The sequence below is a fragment of the Triticum urartu genome, chromosome 3 (genome assembly GCF_003073215.2).
Source record: "Triticum urartu cultivar G1812 chromosome 3, Tu2.1, whole genome shotgun sequence".
Taxonomy (NCBI): Eukaryota; Viridiplantae; Streptophyta; class Magnoliopsida; order Poales; family Poaceae; genus Triticum; species Triticum urartu.
This window is the reverse complement of record NC_053024.1, coordinates 287,357,990-287,370,835: the sequence shown is the minus strand read 5'-3', so window position 1 is coordinate 287,370,835 and position 12,846 is coordinate 287,357,990.

Here is a 12,846-nt window from a genome sequence, read left to right as displayed (position 1 = left end):
CAATGACGAAACCATAGAGGCACGCAGAAGTAGTAAAAGTTGAGTAGTGAGTGGGACCGAAAAGATCCATGTGGAGCAGTTCGAAGGGTTGTGTAGTAGTCATGATTGTCTTTGAAGGATGTTTTGCCCTTGTCATCTTCCCTGCTTCACAGGCACCGCATAAGTGATCTTTCTTGAACTTGACGCCTTCGATGCCTATGAAATGTTTCTTCTTCGCAAGGGTGTGGAGGTTCCTCATGCCAGCATGCCCAAGCCTCCGATGCCAAAGCCAGCATTCTAAAGCTTTTGCAAGAAGACATACTGCAAGTTGTGGTCCTGCTGAGAAATCTACCACGTACAAATCACCTTTCCGATACCCTTCAAACACTAGAGATTTGTCAGATTTATTAGCACCAGGCAACGATATTTTCCAAACATTACAATCATATTCAAATCGCAAAGCATTGAGATAGACATTAAGTTGAAGCCAAGGGATTCAACAAGCATGACTTTATCCATGTGTTGATCCTTTGAGATTGCAACTCTACCTAGACCCAATACCTTACTTTTACCAGTGTCAGCAAATGTGATGTGGCTCTTGTTGGATGGACGTAATGTTGAGTCCATAAGAAGGCTTCTTCTGCCAGTCATGTGATTTGTACATCCACTGTCAATAATCCATTCTGAAGACTTTGAAGTCGCTGGTGTCGTACCCTACAGTACAGTTAGGGGGATAGGCTTCACAAAGAGAATTGTGAAGCATAAACATTTGACGAACCAGTGGGTTATGAAAACTTAGATCCAGATTAGGACTAATAGGGAGAGTAGCATGCGATTCAGGAACGAATGCCATTCGGGCATTTTATCTTGCACCCTACAAGATTTTTAAGGTCCCCAGCAATAGCATGAGAAGATTTTGTTTTTCTGCTGGAGACCTTTCCCTGCAAAAGAGAGTTAAGCTTTCTTAACCACCCACATCTTCAAGGGTGGCTTAGAAGCAATAAGTCTAAGTGCAGCATCTGAGAATCTTGGCTTTGAAGCCTTAGCAAACAGTCTAGCAGGTGGACAATAATACTCATAGGAATAAGCAGAATAATTTTTGGTCATATGAGCATGACGGTTCGATGAACCGCTCTCATATTCATATGCCTGAGTATTGTTTCCTTGCAAAACATTTGCGTTAGTGTGACTCAGGTGAGTCCTCTGTTTGTATGAAGCCATTGGACCGTATGAAGCCTTTGGTCTGAGGTTTGTCTTCTTTAAGTGAGGTGTCATGAAGACATTCACAGGAAGATTTTCCAGACACCTTTTGGAAACCCAGATCTTCTTCATAGGCGGTCCATTCCTGCAGTTAGTACCAATGTACCTGGCAAACACTTCACCATTCTGATTCTTAAACAGTTTATAGTTCGCATCAAAGGATTCATCAATGATAATGGGGTTAGCACAAGTGAAGCCAGATAAGTTGGATGGATCTGCTGAAAGTTCCTTTGCAGCAACCCATGTGGTTTTGGGGTACTACTCAGGTTTCCAGTAAGAGCCATCTGCATTGATTTTCCTCACAAATCCAACACCCTCTTTCCTAGGGTTTCGGTTCAGGATCTGCTTCTTGAGGACATCACATAGTGTCTAATGTCCTTTAAGACTTTTCTACATCCCTGTTTCAAGCAATGTCTTCAACATAGCATTCTCATCAGCAATAGCAGTGGTATCCTCAGCAGAGGGGTTAGTTACCACGTCAACAGTTGAAGATATTGTAACAGCAGTAGCAGTGGAACATTCAGCAACAGAATTAGCATTATCATGCTCAATGCATTTAAGACATGGTGGTTCAAATCCTTCCTGAGCGGGACTGATCTGTTCGGAGCAAAGTGACTCGTTTTCCTTTTGAAGATCTTCATGAGCTGCCCTCAATTTCTCAAGTTCTTGCTTCCTTTGAAGATAATCATAGGAAAGCTTTTCATGAGTTGTTGAGAGAGTATCATGACGATCTTCAAGTTCCTGATACTTAACATGAAGGTTTTTTATGTCTTCAATTAAGGATTCAGATCGAGTCATTTCAGCACCCAACAGATCATCGCTTCTGTCTAACAGTTTTTGAATATGTTCCATAGCTTTCTGTTGTTCAGTTGCAATTTTAGCAAGTGTTTTGTAGCTAGGTTTTGAATCACAGTCAGAGTCATCGTCACTAGATGTTTCATAGCGAGTAGTGCATGTGTTTACCTTGGCACCACGTGCCATGAAGCAGTAGGTAGGAGTGGAGTCGTTCTTGTCATTTACGTCGATGTCGGTGATGTAGTCATTGTCTTCAGTGTTGAAGATGGACTTGGCGACATATGTTGTAGCCAGACTCGCAATGCCAGAATCAGACTCCTCCTCAGACTCCACCTCTGCCTCCTCAGATGCGGACTCCTCCTCTGAATCCATCTCCTTTCCAACAAACGCACGTGCCTTGCCAGACGAGCTCTTCTTGTGTGATGAAGACTTTGATGAAGACTTGGAAGAAGACTTTGAGTATTTCTTCTTCTTCTTCTTGTCGTCAGAATCATATTCCTTGCTCTTCTTCTTCCTTCTGTTCTCACTGTCCCACTGTGGACACTCAGAGATGAAGTGTCCAGTTTTCTTGCACTTGTGACATGTTTTCTTCTTGTAGTCATGAGCAGAAGCTTCATCATTCCTTGAGCTTGATCGTGAAGATTTTCTGAATCCTTTCTTCTTGGTGAATTTTTGGAACTTCTTCACTAGCATTGCAAGTTCTCTTCCAATGTCTTCAGGATCATCAGAACTGCAGTCAGATTCTTCTTCAGATGAGGAGACAGCTTTTGCCTTCAAGGCGCGAGTTCGCCCATAGTTTGGACCGTAGATATCTCTTTTCTCAGAAAGCTGAAACTCGTGTGTGTTGAGCCTCTCAAGTATGTCAGACGGATCGAGTGTCTTGAAATCAGGACGTTCTTGAATCATAAGGGCCAGGATGTCAAACGAACTATCAAGTGATCTCAGCAGCGTTTTGACGATTTCATGTTTGGTGATTTCAGTGGCGCCGAGGGCTTGAAGCTCATTTGTGATGTCAGTGAGTCTGTCAAATGTGTGCTGGACATTCTCATTGTCATTTCGCTTGAAGCGGTTGAAGAGATTGCGAAGGACACTGATTCTTTGATCTCTCTGGGTCGAGATGCCTTCATTGACCTTGGAGAGCCAGTCCCAGACCAGTTTGGATGTCTTCAAGGCACTCACACGGCCATACTGTCCTTTGGTCAGATGACCACAGATGATGTTCTTGGCAGTAGAGTCCAGTTGAACGAATTTCTTGACATCTGCAGCAGTGACACCTTCTCCAGCCTTGGGAACGCCATTCTCGACGACATACCATAGGTCGACGTCAATGGCTTCAAGATGAATGCGCATCTTATTCTTCCAGTAGGGATATTCAGTTCCATCGAAGACGGGGCACGCAGCGGAGACTTTGATTATCCCTGCAGTCGACATAGCTAAAACTCCAGGTGGTTAAACCGAATCACACAGAACAAGGGAGCACCTTTCTCTGATACCAATTGAAAGTGCATTATATCGACTAGAGGGGGGGTGAATAGGCGATTTTTATGAAAGTCTTCAAAACTTGGGAGTTATGAAGACAAACAGTGAAGATTATGCCTATTGCTATGCAGCGGAAGTTGGATTACACTAGGCCAGCCATGGTCATGTATTCAACAGAGTGAAAGCACAGTGACAAACAGCTTCAGTGTAATAAGGATCAAGTAGGAAGAAGTTATGAAGCCAAACAGATCATGCATTCACGTTGTGAAGACAAATGATAAAGCAAGCATGCAATGACTTCACAATGAGTAACAGCAAGAGAAGGAAGAGAAGATGAAACCAGTGACTCGTTGAAGACAATGATATGTTGGACCAGTTCCAGTTGCTGTGACAACTGTATGTCTGGTTGGAGCGGCTAGGTATTTAAACCTTAGGACACACAGTCCCGGACACCCAGTCCTGAACACACAGTTCAGGACACCAAGTCCTCACCGTATTCTCCTTGAGCTAAGGTCACTTAGTCCTCGCCCAATCACTCTGGTAAGTCTTCAAGGTAGACTCCCAAACCTTCACAGACTTCGTTCACTGGCAATCCACAATGTCTCTTGGATGCTCTGAACGCGACGCCTAACCGTCTGGAGGATTCACAGTCCTCAAGTGTAATAAGTCTTCAGATCACATAGACAAGAAGACTCAAGTGATGCCCAATTTACTCTAGCTCTGGGTGGTTAGGTCTTTTCTCCTCACTAGGAATTTTCTCTCAAAGGCTTCGAGGTGGGTTGCTCTCAAACGACAAAAGCCGTGCACCGAAATCTGAGCAGCCAACCGTTTATGGTTGTGGGGGTGGGCTATTTATAGCCACTTGGCAACCCAACCTGATTTGTCCGAAATGACCCTGGGTCACTAAGGAACTGACACATGTCTCAACGGTCAGATTTTGAACTCTCATGGCAACTTTACATGGGCTACAAGCAAAGCTGACTTGTCTAGCTCTGGACAAGATTTGCTCTCATTGTCTTCACTCGAAGACATAGGTTTTTGATTTAGGCATCACTTCAGTCATTCTGACTGGTTCTCCTGGACCCCACTTAATAGTACGGTGGTTCCTATGACTCAACACAAAATAAAAAGAACTACGAAAGATCTAAGTCTTCGAGTTCCATAGGCTTCATAACGTGTCTTGATTTGTCATAGTCTTCAATGTGAATATCTTCATATACCACCTTTGTCTTCAATGTCTTCATACACTTTTTAGGGGTCATCTCTGGTAGTAAAACCGAATCAATGTGGGACTTCTACCTGTGTTTTCCTGCAATTCTCACAAATACATTAGTCCCTCAACTAGGTTTGTCGTCACTACTCCAAAACCAACTAGGGGTGGCACAAGATGCACTTACAGCTCCGGTGACCATTTGGTCCCGGGCGTGCGCCCAACATGTTCACCGTCGCGCGTAGAGTCTTCCCAATGCCACGCTGCGCTTGTTTGCACGCCGTAGCACCTAAACCCGAGCTGGCCCGAGCTCCGGCCGCCGCTGCACTGCTCGCCGTCGTCGTTTCCTGCTGCCCTAGGCCCGGCGACCACCTCCGTTGGATGCAGACAAGCGCCAGCTTCACGCCAAGACAAACCACCGCTCGTTTCATCGCCTATGTTGCGTTTCCGAGCCGCGTCTCCGTCTTGGGCCTCGCCGGCGTCATGTCGCCGGTGGGTCTGACCCATTTGACCATGCGGGCCCCGCCCCCTGGTCAAACCTAGATTAGGAGTTACACTAACACTAATTTAGTTAGGTTAGCCGCTGACATGTGGGCCCCGGCCCCACTAACATTTTAGTTAGGCTTAATTTAAGGTTAATTAACCATATTAATTAGCTAAGTCAATGACATATGGGTCCCACTGTCAGGTTTGACTCTGACTAGGCACTGTTGACCAGCTAACATCAAAGTGACGCAGTGCTGACGCAATTGTTCATTTTCTGGATTTATTTTTATATAGGAAATTCCAGAAAATAGCCAAAACTTCTAAAAATCATAGAAAATCAACCATAGCTCCAAATCAAACAAATTATATATGAAACATGATCAGAAAAATTCAATCTATCCATCTGTAATGGTTTCATGCATGACAAACCACTTTAACCTTGCTGTTTAGGTGAAACAAGCTAATACACTTTTTATGCATAAGAACTTTAACTTCCATTTGAATCTTTGGTTCCAATGGACCCATTTCAACTTGTTTCACATTGCATTAGGCATGACACATCATTTTGCCATGTCATAGCATGCATCATATTGTTACATATTGTCATGTGTTGATTATGTTCTGTGTATCCTTCGTGGTAGGTTCTGCCTCCGAGGATATCCCCGAGTATCCAACCGAAGGGCAGTACCCTACTACCACTCCATCAGGCAAGCAACCCCATTGATCATATCGATTCAATCCCATGTTCTCGCCTCTACTCTCATTTAATACATTAAGACAACATCGTTTCAAACTGTTGTGTGCTACGGTAGTTGAACCCTTATCCTCTGCATGACCTGTCATTGCCACAGTAACTAGATGAAACCCACTAGCATGTGTAGGAGTTGATTGAGCCATGTTTGTGTTTCCTACCTTGCTATGCCTGCTATGCTTAGAGTTGTGTCAGGTCTGGTTCATCTGGGTGATGGGCTAGAGTGAAATGGTTATGTCGGTAATGTGAGGGATGTGTTGAACATGATTTGGTAAAGGTATCGATGAGAGGCCATGTAGGAGTACATGGTGGGTTGTTTCATTGAGGCCGTCCATAAGAACTGAGATCTGTATGCGTGATTTACGATTTAGCTACTACCACACATTGGGCCCTGAAATATGACCCTGCTTGACTTACTGACCCCTCTCGTCCTCTGTCTAGGAGTTGCAACTAGTTTCTGGTGTTTGTAGGTTATGTGTTGGCGGCCGTGCATAGCGCTGACCCTAGGGGTGGGCTTTGATGCGGTAGATACACCGTGGCACGGTGTACCGAGTCGCCCGTTTGGTGTCTCGGGAACCCTGCACACATCGTTTGGGGCCTTTGAGGACACCCCGGCCGGATTTCCTTGCGGATGGAACCTGAATAGGCGATAAACCTGGACTAGAGACTTGTGTGGTTAGTCAGGTCATGGTCTACACCCACGTCGGCTTTCGCTTGAAGTCTGCCGAGCACATATCGTGTGCAGACGCTAAGTGGTGGAAACATGTGTGACGAAGTACACCCCTGCAGGTATAAAACTATTCGAATAGCCGCGTCCGCGGTAAAGGACTACTTGGTTGCCTATACAGTTCATAGACAAGTTAATGGATACTACTAAAAGACTCAAGATAAGTGTGAGTACCGAGGATGGCCCTCTCGTAGGATGACGAGGGAGGATCCCCGGTGGAATATTGTGTTGGTGAGTAGTGGACTCGTGTGCGAAAACTATTTTACTAGCGGAGTCCCGTAGGATAGCTTAGCCAAGAGTCAAAGCTGGCTTGCTGCAATAACCCCACCACCTTCTTGAGAATGAGCATGTATAGTAGGTTCTGATGTAAGACTTGCTGAGTACCTTTGTCCTCATGTTTGCTTAATTACTGTTTTCAGACGGCAACACCGCCCCCTCTGATGGGTTTTATGTAGATCTTGACGTCGATGAGTGACTTGCCACCCAGGTGGTGATCATGGCCATGGAGGGCCCCATGTAGATAGACAGGCTTCGAGAAGCCTTCTTGCTTTCTAGTGTCTGTACTCAGACTATTTGCTTCCGCATGTGCTTGTATGACTTGAGTTTCGGGTCATGTGACCCCTACATGTATGAACATGTTATGTATGGCTCTTTGGAGCCTTTAAATAAAGTACTTCAGTTGTAGAGTTTTGTGGTGATGCCATGTTGTATTTGCACATATCGAGCATATTGTGTGTATGATTGAAATGCTTGGTATGTGTGGGATCCGACAATCTAGTTGTTTATCCTTGGCAGCCTTTCTTATGGGGAAATGTAGTCTAGTGCTCCTCAAGCCATAGTAGTCCGCTAAAGCCCAGTTCACCGGAGTCCTGCTAGCCCAGCACTACTGCTCAGGACACTTGACTGGCCGGCATGTGTTTCACTTTGTTCCTATGTCTATCCCTTCGGGGAAATGTCACGCGGTGTCTTCCGGAGTCCTTCCTAGCCTGCTACAGCCCGGGTTCCCCGAAGTCCTGTTAGCCCAGTGCTACAACCCGGATTCACACGCTGATGGCCGACATGCTCGATGTGATTCACGTATGCCTGTCTTGATAGGTCTGTGCCGCTTTGGGTTCACGACTAGCCATGTTGGCCCGGGTTCTCTGTCATATGGATGCTAGCGACACTATCATATACGTGAGCCAAAAGGCGCAAACGGTCCTGGGCCATGGTAAGGCGACACCCATGGGGATACCGTGCGTGAGGCCGCAATGTGATATGAGGTGTTACCGGCTAGATCGATGTGACTTGGAATCGGGGTCCTGACACGATTCCTGGGTGTGTGTGTGGGGGGGGGGAGTGCAATGCGAACGCGGCAGACCTTTTCCTTTTACTAGCAATGTGCCCGTGCGTTGTGACGGATCCAAAGTAGTAGAATAGTAGTACTTGTTCAAAAACATGAAAGAAACCACTCGTGTTTTGATATACTCCTAATATATTACTCCCTCCGTTCGTAAATATTTGTCTTTTTAGAGATTTCAAATGGACAATCACATATGGATTATAGAGACATATTTTGAAGTGTAAATTCACTCATTTTGCTCTGTATGTAGTCACTTATTGAAACCTCTAGAAAGACAAATATTTAGGAACCGAGAGAGTACATTTCACTGAAAATAGATTTCTCGGGCTGTTTTGATGAAGTGAGGTAGGGATGTGGTTGCTTTCAAGATAATAAGGGGCTTTCTGCAAATTCGAGCAGAGAAGTGTGCTACTGTTGCAAAAATGCCACAACTTACCTCACAGCCGTTAGATGCAGATCTAATGGTCAGAAACGACGGATGGCAGACACATCACCATCACCAACTGAGTCTTTTATAGGAGTTGGAGTAGTGAAACATGTATAAATTGTAACATTTTGGTTCTGCTCCTTGGCACGATCGATAGATAGAAATAACGATTGGAAACGCTAGGGCGGGGCTATTTCCACCAGATAAGCAGGGTATGTAGTAGCTAGGTTGGCGCATCATCGTTTGGTCACACACGGTCCGACATGTTCTAGTGTTTGTAGAAAGATGCCCGCGCGTTGCACGAAGTTGATGGAAAAGATAAGCACAACTTATAAATTGATGGATGGAGTACAAGTTACAGTGATGCATATAATTAAGCAAAGGGATCGCACATGTCGGTATTGACTGGAACGAGAACGCAACAACAAAGTAAGAATTAAGTCCACGATGATGATGCGATCACAGTGGTGGTTACAGAAGGCAAGAAGAAAGATGCATCCATCAACGTATGACCTCCTCCTCCTCAACTTAGTGCCCCGGGCCATCGACCGGCGGCTAAGGAGCGGTGGCTTTTGTGCCGAGGTCGAGGTGCTTCTCAGCAAAGGCATCCAAGGCTTCCAGCCGGTTGAGGAAGGCCAACGTCGTAGCGTCCTCACTAGCCTTGTAGATACCTATGTACACAATTTGCTCGTACACGTGGATGTGTAGGTCGACGAATTCTTGCAGGGCGAGGCGCCTTGCGGCGAGTGCAACCTCCAAGTGGACATTCTTTGTGGTGTCGGCGGGCAGTCGCAGGGCCACCAGTGCTTGGAAGAGGTTCCGGCCATGGTGGCAGGCAATGAGGAGCCCGGGCGCGCGGGTTGGAGGAGTATGGCGATGTCGTCTGCGAGCTTCTTGAGGACGACGAACTTATTGGTGGTGGCAACGATCATTTGGTCCAACTGAGAGTCGTAGTTGGCATCGACGGTGGCCATCCACCAGCCGGTCGCCAACACCATCTAGAGACGATCCTCGGCGCCATGCCGCAGGCCGGCGTCATGGACCATCTGGCACAGCTGCTGGCCGCTCGCGCGCATCGCCGCCATGGGTCTGGAGTGAGGACTTTTGCGCGTAGTGTAGGTGCTTAGGCAAATGCTTAGGTGCGTACGATGTGGTAGATGCATTGGAATGGAGGGCGCCTTTATATGAGGGCAAACTGTGTTGCATTCACATCGTGCAGCCGCTTTTCCCGGTCCTCCTCCCATTACTTCCCTCATGCATTATTTAAAGGAGGATGAATTGGCCGTTCAACATTTCGGGAACCGCTACAACCTCCCTTGTCCGCATTAAAGCCGTATCGGGAACTACGCCGCTCGCTGTCAAATCGAATAGTACTGCGCCGCCTGCTGTATGCCCGGCTAAACACGCCTCCTCGCCTCCATTAAACCCGCATGCAAACCGAGAAAACTACTCCGGCCACATGTCCGTTCATGAGCGGTCCGGAATTAAACGCAACACCGGCCAAGCTCCTCCCGTCCGCCCTCAGTTTAAACGAGGCCAGACGTCGGCCAAGATCCTACCATCCGCCCTCTATTTACACGAGGCCAGACAGACAGCGGGCAAGAATCGCACCCCTGCGCCGCTCCCCCATCTCCTCCTTCACCATTTTCTCCACTCTTCCGATGGCTTCCGAGGAGCCGTTCTCCGACCTATTACCCGGCTGGGTGGCCCGCTGAGCCCTCCAGATACGGGCGAGGCCGCTCGGTGCTTCACCAACCTCGCTTGGCCCGACGGAGCCAGTTGCCGCCCCAAGCAGGCGCGTGGTTCAACAACTCGCTGCTCCAGTTTAGCTCGATGAGGAGTGGCGAGTTGCTCCACGCCGGCATGGCAGCGAGCACACTGGTACAGGCGTCGTCGTTGCCGCGTCGTAGAGCGCCACCAGGGTATGTCGGTGCGCCTCCCGTGCCTGCGGCAGCGCCATGCAGGCAGAGACAGAAGCCGGGTGCGTGGAGAGCGACGAGTCGGTGGCAAGCTTCTTCGTGACCGCCGCCATCATCAAGGAGAAGTAGAACACGGGAGGCCGCCGCCACTTGGGTCCCATGAAGGTCACCGCCGAGGCGACGACTGCGCATTCAGGTGGTTTCTTTGCTGCTTCGTCTCTTCCGAGGACCTTCGTCGACTCCGCAAGTGTCTGCTGGACATGAGGAGGACAAAGGGATCCGTGGTTGGCCATTTAGGTTATGTACTCCCTCTCCAGCTGACGGGAAATATTTGTTCTAAGAATGGATAAATTGTATGTATCTATAACTAAAATAAGTCTAGATACATCCATTTCTAGGACAAGTATTTCCGGACGGAGGGATTATTAATTATACTAAGAGATCCGGATTGGCACCGCTTAGTTCATGTAAATGTAATGAAATCCATCATGTTTATATGAAGATCTGCCTTTTTATACGAAGTCCTTCATGCTTATATGAAATCAGTCCGTGTTTGCATGAATTTCATCTGGTTGGTTAGAGTTGTGAAAATGTATGCCACTGACGTTTGATGTCGTCCTCCGCGGAAGGAAGCGGGAGGAAATTTTCCGGTTGCCGTTGGAGATGCTCTTATGCTGGAAATAATAGAGTGACTTCCAATCCATTTGAGTTAATTGCATGTATGATTGTCCCTCTATAAAAAGTTAATTGCATGTACAGTGTACACGTGACTTGCAGGGTGGCTACAGCTTTGTACAGAAAGTTAAAAAGAAATAAGTCCATCCGTAATCTTGTATTCTAAGTACTCTATGGGTTCCACTTTCTGTATAGTAGCGAAAGAAGTATATATTAAATAAGTAATACATAATATAAAAATCTAAAGTTAAAGACAGAATTCGAACTCATGTCATCGCATTGCGAGCATCCGGCGCTAACCAGTCCAGCACATTTTTGTTGTAGACCATGCTGGAGATATATCTCCATGTCTACTCTTATACCCCATCAGTTCCTAAATACTCCCTCCGTTCCCAAATATAAGACCATTTAGGGATTCCACTATAGACTATATATGGAGCAAAATGAGTGAATCTACACTCTAAAGTATGTCTATATACATTTGTATGTAGTTTATAGTAGAATCTCTAAAAGGTCTTATATTTAGGAGCGGAGGGAGTATTTTTCTTTTTCATATTTCAAATGGACTACCACATACGGATGTGTATGTAGACATATTTTAGAGTGTAGATTCACTCATTTTGCTCCATATGTAGTCACTTGTTGAAATCTCTAAAAAGACAAATATTTAGGAACGAAGGGAGTAGAAAACATAATTGGTGATGGTGGTGTGCTTGCCATCCTGCAATATAGGCCGTCGGATTTATATCTAATAGATAGGAAGGAAAGTATGGCAATTTTGCAAAAATATACCCACACCCTCTCCACCTTCGCAAGTACGGCCTTCCCTTGTCCATCCTTTTCTCTCACAAGATAATCTACTCATACAAATGCATCTTGATGTTCCGTGCAACGCACATGCATCTAGCTAGTTTCTTTTAAAATAGTTACTGCGATAATTGGGTTGAAGTGATATATTTTATGTCTGCCCGAATGATTTTAGATTCACTAGTAGTAACAAAGAAAAGGTTGCCTTGTTAATTAACAGAAAATAGGGTGAAAAATATCACATGAGGCCGGTAAAAACGAGGCACACTTGGTTCAGCGTCATCGTCACAATAGCTGCGCGCACGCGAGAAGTCTACATATCGAGGGGGCTACTGAGCGAGGCACAGAGACACAATGTTCGAGAGAGAAACCAATTGACAGATTATGATCAGATCGAGTTGTCACCCTTGTGCTGTCATTGTTGGGGTGGGGGGAGGGGGAGGGAGAGAAAGACGTATCGAGAGTGTGCGCGGTAGGCACAAAGGCACAACTAGCGAGTGTGTGTGTGTGTGTGTGTGTGTTTGAAAGAGGAGTAGATAGATTACTATCAATATCGAGGTGCCACCCTACTCCTTCGATGTCGGGTAGTGTGTGTGTGTTTGAGAGAGAAGCCAATCAATAGATTAGTATCAAGATCGAGGTGTCACCCTACTCCTTCGGTGTTGGGAAGTGTGTGTGTGTGGTTGTGTGGGTGTGGGTGTGTGTGTCGGGGGGGGGGGGCAGTGACACTCACATATCTCTACTCTTATAAAAATAAAGTTGGTGATGATGGTGTTCCTGCCATCCTACAATATAGGCCATCCGATTTATATCCGACGGATAGGAAGGAAACTATGGCAATTTTGCAAAAAGATACCCACACCCCTCTCCACATTTGTAAATAAGGCATTCCCTCGCTCATCCTTTTCTCCCACAAGATAAACTACTCATACAAATGCATCTTGATGTTCCGTGCAATGCATGGGCATCTTGCTAGTAGTGTAGCGACC